The following is a 9,932-nucleotide window of genomic DNA, read 5'->3' on the forward strand; positions in this document are numbered from 1 at the left end:
CTCACTTATTGTAATACCCCTAATTTTAAAAAGGATATTCCTGGTATTTCTTTATTATAATTTCGTTTTGATTGTTTTAATTGTTTATATTTGCATTAATTGTTGACGTGCATATGTGTTAATTTAATTATTTTCATTGTGGTGATTTAATTGATTTAATTATTTAAGTGGTTTAATTTAGTTGTTTTAATTGAATTGAGTTAATAAATTTATTTGGTTTTAACGTGACTGTATGGTGGCACACATATAGTTATATTAGGGTTACAGTTTATAGCCGACATAGACTTTGAATGTAGGTTATTATATGGGCTGACTAGAGTTAAGATTAGGGCTCTGTCTCTATCATACTGGGAATAGGTTTGTATTCACGTCTCTATATATATAGAACAGTACATTCGTTTAGGGTTACAAACAAAACCCTATTCACTACGATGGGACAGAGAGAACTTTGAGAGATTTCCAGAGAGGTTTAAGGATAACTGGACGGAGTGTTTCTGGGTTGAACCAAGAGCACCGAAGGTGTAGAACAGGAGTCTCGAACGTGGACGGAAGCTTCAGAGACGGTGGTTTAGAGTTTCAAAACTGAAACTCAAGGCAAGTCTCTATTCTATTTCTTCCCTTTAATTCGTGTTCTGTGCATGCCTGGTTAGACTCCAGGGATTAATCAAGCATTAAAACAGATTAAATTGAAGTTAATATTAATCTTGTAAGCATGTTTGAATCAACTTTTAAATCGTTGAATAAATCTATTTTTGTGTTAAAAGTTGTTCTCGCTTAAGAATCTGTTTGCATTGGTTTTTAATCTTGATTAACCTTGGTGTATTTGGGATTGGATACATACTTATAATTAATTCTAGGACATCAATTAAACCTTGAAATAAATTATAAAAACTGTACAGTGACTCTGAACTTCACCGGAGGCGAAAACGACGAACATGTTAGGGGATATGGCTCTCAAAGGAGGAGAGCCGGCTCACCAAAAGAGGGAGCCGGCTCTAGGGCTTGTAGAGCCGGCTCTACAAGGGGTAGAGCCGGCTCCTTTGTTTTAGGAGGCGGCTCTACCCTATTTTCTTGATTTTTCGTGTTCTGGGCTTGGTTTGGATAGTAGGGGTTGGTTTAAAAGGTTCCAGTGGCTGTGAATGGGATATATACTTGTTACAGACTTGTAAAGACTCTTGGGAAGCATGTTGAATTTATTATGTCGAAGCATGCAATAATATAAGGTTCAACAATAAACCTGTTTGTGGAACATTGGATGAAGGAATTGAAACTGGATTACTGTGCTTACTGTTTTTCTAAAACAATTTGGTTTCTTCGCATGATTTAAGATTGTTAATCATGTCTTAGTTGTGTTATAAGCATATAATTATTTATCTGGAAAAAAATAAGTATGCTTAGATGGAATTAATTGATGTTTATTTCTACTGTTTGTTTGCATCAATTATGGTACTGTTTGGAGGAGTTAAATGTGTAATCTTACTTCATTTATTTAAAAGACTGGAATAGGATTTTTAAATCTTATATTGGATGCATAATTTGTCATACACATGTTAGACTATATTTATGCTAATTCTGGAGTATGGTTGATAAGTATCTATTACTGTTTTGTCAACTTTGTTAACTAGAGGATGGTATGTACTGGTATGGGACGGTGACATACTAGGGCTGGACTAGTTCAAACACTAAGTCCTACCTAATTTGTATTAAGGTACGGATTAACCATATAGGTTAAGTCCATCACCTACTTGTGTCATATCAACAAAATAGTTGAATGACTTAATGTGGTTTCAGGACGGATGACTATGCATATATCAGACCACTACACAGATGGATGGTATTTTGTATTAAGAGGAGTACGAACTTTATATATTTATTATATGGTTCCATGGTATGAGCTTGAGTCTCAAGACCATGGTTAGGACGCGTATATCGCCTAGGATGGATAACTGGACATAGATGTTGTTCCCTAGTAGGTCTTGGTACACATGACCACATTATGTGCGATTTGCATGGTATCTCTACTCAGGCTGAGACTGACCTATTGGACTAGTGAGCGTCCTATAGTGTGTACTATATATACATATGGACTACTCTAGATATTGTTGGGCTATCTAGGATGTATCTGCGTATCGGATTACTGTATGGATTGTAGTAGAATAGGACTTGCATGTGGGCCTGACCCAGTCTCTTATTTTTTCAGGTGTTCATCAGTTACAGAGTCAGAGCTTGGACGTGCAGTGCAGATACAAACATTCATTCCTCCGATTATGTAGGAATCCTTTCTATGTTTAGCTTTAGATTCTATTTCTGATGTTTTAGTTTCTATTGGGATTTTTAATAAGGGGTCCACTGGATGGATTCCTGAATTGTTAACCTTATGGAGTTTTGGAGTATCGGATTTTAATAATTATATTTTGAGGATTTTAAATTAGCATTCCTTCAGTTTATTATTTTTATTTCTTATTTCACTTTGTATTCTGTGTTCGGTTACATATTAATTATTTGATATTCCCTCGGGTTTAGGCCTGGGCCTGATCAACCTATGTCTCGGATCCGAGGGGTATCACAATTGGTATCAGAGCATTCCAGGTTCAAGTGTCTCTAGGATTCTATCGTATAAAACTTCCGCGTAGCATTTTCTTTTGATTAGAGCTTAAGTTTAGGATTCATTGTATTCTTTACGGTTCGATTTAATCATACTGATGTCTGTCTTTCTGTGTTGACAGAATGGTTAACGCAAGAACCAGACGGAACAATCGGCAACGAAGGGAAGCGGCTCGTAGGCAGCGTTAGGAGGATGAGGGTCAGTTTTATGAGGATCAGGTGGAAGTTCAGCAGACTCGGGATCAGGGAGGAGATCCAGAGTTTCTTCCTCACCTCAATGACCTTATTGCTTGGGCTATAGAAGCTAGGGTAACAACTGCACTTCAGAATCAGCCTCAGGTACAGCTGGCACCGCTACCAGCACCGGTTATTCAGACTGATACTTTGGAGAAGGCCAGGAGTTCTTTCACAAAGGGGAGCCCACCTGAGTTCACAGGCTCCACCAATGCGAGAGCAGCTTACCAGTGGAAACAGGACATCAAGCGACATCTTCATTTGTGTGATATCCCTCGAATCCGAGACACGGGTTGATCAGGCCCAGGACCAAACCCGAGGGATATCAAACAATTAATACTTTAAAACGAACACAGATTACAAATTGAATTAAGAAATAAAATTTAAGCTGAAAGAAATTAAATATAAATCCTTTAAAAATTGAATACTGAAAATCTGACATTCCAAAACTCCATAAGTTTAACAACTCGGGAATCCAACTCTAGTGGACCCCTAATAAAAATCCATACTGAAATAGAAGCACTGAAAGAACATCCTGATAAGCTATGGAGAGAAATCCTACATCGTCGGTAGAGTGAGTAGAAACCTCTGCTCAGCACGAACACGTCTAAGTCTGGAACTGTCGTGTACCTGAAAAATAGAAGTGGGTCAGGCCCACACGCAAGTTCTATACTATTACAATCCAAACAGAGACTTGATACGCATGTACACTCTAAACAATTTAATAATAGCTAATAGTCCGTAAATATATATATATATAGTCACACTAAAGGACTTTCACTGGACTACAGGCCGGTCTCTACCTGAATAGAGGTATCATGCTAAAACACACACAAAGTGGGCATGTGTACCTAAACCTAAACAGGGTACACCTCTAACCATCGTATCTAGCTATGCATCCCAATGCATATACGCTCCCTAACCGTCGATCTTGAGACTCAAGCTCATATCGAGGTACCATAACAATATATTTAAAATCCATCCTGAATTCTAGTAGTGCCGCTCAACTAGTCGTTGCCATGACACTATAATCAATAGGACTTAACTTTTAGTTAATCCAATTCTTAATCCAGAGTAGGTAGGTTTTGATATGTTGGAACCAAACCGTCCCCAGTATACCACCGTCCCATACCGGTGTATACTATCCAATCATCCAGCAGTTGATAATATCAACAATTAAAGTAAACAACAACTATCCCTAGTATACCACCGTCCCATACCGGTGTATACTATCTAACCATCCAGCAGTTGCTAACACCAACAACTAAAGTGAATAGCAACTAAATCCATATCTCCACCATTGATATTATAAATGTTAACTTTAAATGTCATAAGTTCCAGAGTAAGCATACTAGAGTTATGTATTTCCAATATGCTGAACCTACACTACACCACCACAGTCCAGCAATTAACCATACATCAGTATATGCAATTATCAGTTTTATTTCCAGAATCCATATAAAAGCTAGAACATGGTAAGTGTACACACCAAATAATATCATAGTGAGCTTACTAATCATAGGCAGTTATCAAGCTTCAACACACAGTCCCATAAGTTATGAAATGTTTACTAAGGTTTAAATGGCAAATACTCCACAACAGGCATAAGAAAAATGTACAGATTTTTAACATGCTTAGTTTATACCAGAAATCCATGATTATTATTTAATAACCATTCACAGACAGTTCATAGGACAACCTAAACAATTTGAACCACCTGCAGCCACCACAGTTTGTATAACTTGCTAGAACTCTTTAATGTTTAACCTAGCAATCTAAAGTGATTTAATATTCTTTCCTACATCCTCTGAAGTTCTAATACAACCAGAGAACTCATCTAAATCTCCGCTTACAATCCTTGAACATCCCAGAAAAATCAAACCCATTCACTGTCCCACACCCTTGGGAGCCGCCTCCTATCAAAGGGAGCCGGCTCTCTCCAAAGGAGAGCCGGCTCTCCCCCTCTCTGCTTCGTCTCTTCGCCTTCTGTCTCCGTTTTACGCCTCTACTACCTCACGCCATAACTTCCAGAGGCTGCAAACCAATCCAAGTACATTCCCAGTCTATGCTTAAGTCTAGTTAACATTACATACATGGCTTTAAACAGAGATTTATGCAAGCAAACATCATGTTTTTAACAGTTATAAAGCGTAAACATATTGATAAATTACAGTTTAAGCACGAACAAAGAATGTTTTAAATTGATTCCATTGATCCTAAAACTGTTTAAGAATGTAAAGAACACGAAACCTAAGGGAGAGAGTAAGGATGGAACTTGCCTTACACCGATGTCCGTCTTATAATCTCTGGCGAATTCTTTATTTGTTCTCTGTTTTCTTCCCAGTCGACTCTAAAACTCCACACAGCCTTACTATGTCGAAATCTTCTTCTAAAACCCTAGGTAGACATCCTAGGTGAGTATTTATAGGCCACACTAACCCTAGGCTTAGTTAAACCCTAATCGGATTACTCGGCCCATAGCAAAATCTAGGTTAAACATAACGGCTACCTATGTGTATACCATATATGCAACCAACCCTACTGTAATGTGAAGTTAGAAAACAATTACGTTTAATTAAATAATGTCATAATCAAATAAAAATAATTAAATAAATAAACCATTAAAGCAAAATAAAAAACCTAATTAATAAATTCAAATAATACAAACAATTTAAGTAAGTCAAATAAGTCAAAGAAACAATTAAAGAATTAAAAATTCAATTAAAACAATAAATTAAATACCAGAACTATCATTTTGAAATTAGGGGTGTTACAGTTTGGTTCAGTGCATGGAGGTTCAGAAGCAAATGCTTGCAACCTTCAAGCAAGCTAGTGGGAGTTAGTTACCACCATGGAGGGGAGGATGGCGTTAACTTATGATGAGTTCAGTGCACGCTTTGAAGAGAAGTACTTCCCTTATGCAGTCAGGGCAGCCATGAAGACTAAGTTTCTTAATCTACAACAGGGGAACATGACTGTGGCGGAGTATGAGCAGCAGTTCACACGCATATCTCTTTTTGTACCGGAGGAGGTGGATACAGAGGAGAAGAAGCGCAACAGTTTCGTTAAGGAACTGATGTGGTCTATCAGGAGAGCTATCACAGGTAGTCCAGTTTTACTACCTATGCTCAGGTGGTAGGCGCCGCTCTACAGCAGTACCAGTTGACCGTGGACATCAGACAGGCCAAGGGTGAGAAGCGGGGTGACAGAGACTCTGAGAAAGGGAATGGGAATGGACACCGACAGAATGACAAGGGCAAATTTCAGGGACAACAGCCTTGGAAGAAGCACAAGGGTGGTTTAGATGCTCCCAGAGAGGTGGCACCTATTCAGCGACAGCAGAATGGGGGACCACAGGCAAGACAGGGTCAGCCACAGGCTAATTGACAGAGGTCATTTGGTACTTTCCAGGGTAGTTGTTATACTTGTGGAGAGTATGGTCACACTTCCAGACAGTGTCCTACAGCCAGACAGGGACAGCATGTGCAACAGGGACAGAGGGCGCCAGTGCCTCTACCAGCTCCACAGGTTCCATGGATTTAGGGACAGACATATTCGGCTTTACCGGCACCGTCGCAGCCTCAGGGACAAGCACCGCAGTAGTTACATTATGGCAGGGTGTACAATCCTATGCCACAGGATATGCAGGCACCTCAGGCTATTGAGGGTAAGTTTCATATTCATGGTTTACTTGGATGTGTGTTATTTGATATGGGTGCTACACACTCATTTGTAGTTAGGACTTTTGTTACTTTGTCTGGGATGACGACTCGGGTATGCAGTAGACCTCAGGGTATTTTTACACCGTTGGGCGATACAGCCATTCTATATGAGAGTGATGGGCCTGTGACACTAGATATCGGCGGACTCAGATTTTTAGTCAATCTACTAGTCCTAGACATGCACACTTATGACGTGATACTTGGGATGGATTGGTTATCTCACTACTATGCCCAAGTTAATTGTTTTGATAGGTCTATTGTATTTACCATACCTGGTCAGGATATGTACGTGGTAGCTATGCTTCATTCTAAGGGGGGCAGTAGTACTTATTTGTTTCATGTGGAGGAGGAAACGAAGGAGGAGGTTACTATGTCATTGGATCATATACCAATTGTACAGGATTTTTCGGATGTTTTTCAAGAGATTCCAGGGTTGCCGCTTAGTTGCGAGATCGACTTTGTAATTGATTTAGCTCCAGGCACTACGCCTATTGCTAGGGCACCTTATAGGATGGCACCAGTGAAGATGAGAGAGTTAAGGGATCAGATTCAGCAATTACTCAGCCAGGGTTTTATTCGTAGGAGTACGTTACCCTGGGGAGCACCGGTCTTGTTTATGAAGAAGAAGGATAGTTCGTTTCGCCTGTGTATAGATAACAAGGAGTTGAACAAGGTTATTATTCGTAACAAGTATCCTTTACCCAGGATTGATGATCTATTTGATCAGTTAAGGGGAGCCACATACTTCTCCAAGATTGATTTGCGTTCTGGATATCATCAGTTGAGGGTTAGGGAGCAGGATGTTCCTGAGACAGCATTTCTTACGAGATATGGATTTTATGAGTTCCGTGTTATACCGTTTGGGACGACTAACGCACCAGCAGTTTTTATGGACCTGATGAACCTAGTCTTCAGGGCTTATTTGGATCAGTTTGTCATTGTTTTCATTGATGATATCTTGATCTATTCTAGGTCAGAGGATGATCATACTAGACATCTTCGGATCGTGTTGCAGATGCTTCGTGAGCACCAGTTATATGCCAAGTTCGAGAAATGTGAATTTTGGCAGCGGGAAGTGAAATTTCTAGGTCACGTGGTGCCAGAAAGGGGAATAGCAGTGGATCCAGCCAAGGTTTCAGCAGTGGTTGAGTAGGGATAGCCTACTTTACCTACCGAGATTCGGAGTTTTCTCGGATTGGCAGGATATTATCGGAGGTTCATCCAGGGTTTCTCTAAGATAGCTGAACCATTCATGCACCTAACTAAAAAGGGTGTACAGTTTGTGTGGGATGAGCATTATCAGCGAGCTTTCGATGAGCTCAAAAGGAAGTTGACTTCTGCACCGGTTCTGTCTACTCCACAGAGCGGGATTGAGTATCTTGTTTACACGGATGCTTCGTTGTAGGGCCTTGGATGTGTTTTGATGCAGGAGGAGCGACCGATTTCTTATGGATCTCGGAAGCTTAAACCTCATGAGCTTAATTATCCAACACATGATTTGGAATTGGCAGCAGTGGTCTTTGCCTTACGTATTTGGAGGCATTATCTGTTGGGTGAATCCTTCAAATTATTTAGTGATCACAAGAATTTGCAGTATCTGTTCACTCAGCGGGAACTGAATATGCAACAGCGCAGATGGTTGGAGTTTGTCAAGGATTATCATTTTTCTGTACAGTATCATCTAGGGAAAACGAATGTGGTGGCAGATGCACTCAGTCGCCGACCTGTTGGTAGTCTTTCTACTTTATTCACCATTGAGTGGAATGCTTTGAGGAATATGGATGAGTTATTGGATGTTTTTATGGCTTGCTTGGTGGTTACACCTTTCATCATTCGCAAGGTTCTGCAAGCCCAACTCACGGATCAGCAGTGCATTGACAAGGTTGCAGAGATAGCTTCTGGGGAGGTTCCATTTTGCCATGTTAGGACTGACAGAGGGTTGAGGTACAAGGGACGTTTAGTGGTACCTTCTGCTGATGATTTGAGGAAGGACGTGATGACTGAGACTCATCATTCTGAGTTTTCTGTTAATCTAAGCGGAGACAAGATGTATCAGGATATGAAGCGGCAGTTTTGGTGGGCAGGTATGAAGAGAGACATTGCTCTTTTTGTTTTTCAGACAACTAAAATAACCCTAATCCTTTTCCCAATCCAAGTCAAACTTCTAAAAAAAAATTTAAAAAATTTAAATACTAAAAAGGTAACTAAAATATATTTTATTCTTTTTATATATAATATATAAATATATGTCAGATTATTATTACAGAACTTTCCTTATATGTATATATTTATTTATTTATTATATATATATATACAACTATGTATGGGTAATTATCCGTACCCATTAAACCCCTTAACCAAGTAGTCCATGAGGCCCAATTAGTTGGTCCATTACTACTATCCATATCTAATTCCTTAAAAAATATATAAAAATAAAAATAAAACAAAACAATTAAATTTCTAACCAAATACACATCATCATATACAATTTTTATTTAAACAAAGAAATCAAAAACACATTTTAGCATACAATTTTATTTAAACAAATAATTCAATTAACACATAAATAATTAAATCAATTAAACAAGTAAACAATTAGCCAAAAAAACAAATAAATAATTAAAATGTAATTAAAATAATTAAAACAATACCGAGACTATCCATTTGAAATTAGTGGTATTACACGGTTCAAGTCTTAGTTAATAATGAATCTATCGATAATTACTGTCATGCCCCCAGACCGAAGTCTGAATTGTGAACACACCACACGGATAACTAAGGTCTCATAGAAACTAACATCACTATAACCTGTCTTACCATACACATCCACCCATTCATTCCCATTTATTTTCCGTACATGAAGATAAACAGGTAAGATACATATATTACAACTTTAAAATTTCAAATTCTGTAATAACATTTATTACATAACAGGGATGTAACTGAACCAATATTATACGACATTGTTCCTTCAATATACAACATCCGTTACACAAGAGAAAACACTACAACCACCTGTCCCAAATATGTCTAAGGCTGAGGAGGAACGTCCTCTACGACCTCCTTGCCATGACCTGAAAAGATGCGTATAAAATAAGAATGAACACAACAACTCAGTAGGAGTTGCTTAAAGCACACTCCTTAATACCATCGTGAATCCACACATTGAATAAATATAGGATAAAGGGATCATACAAGCTTGGGAAAATAATATCATGTGATGTAATAAAATGGAATGCAATGCAATATTAATGCCAATGCCACTGTCATTTCCAAACTTCCCGAAACACTAACCAACAACACACCTCAACAGTTAATGTATCCGACTTAGAGTAATCTCCAGCACCACGAGAAGAAGACTGGTCATTTATC

The sequence above is a fragment of the Cornus florida genome, unplaced genomic scaffold (assembly GCF_030987335.1).
Source record: "Cornus florida cultivar Cherokee Brave unplaced genomic scaffold, ASM3098733v1 CherokeeBrave_3.0.0_Hap2_Chr04, whole genome shotgun sequence".
NCBI lineage: Eukaryota > Viridiplantae > Streptophyta > Magnoliopsida > Cornales > Cornaceae > Cornus > Cornus florida.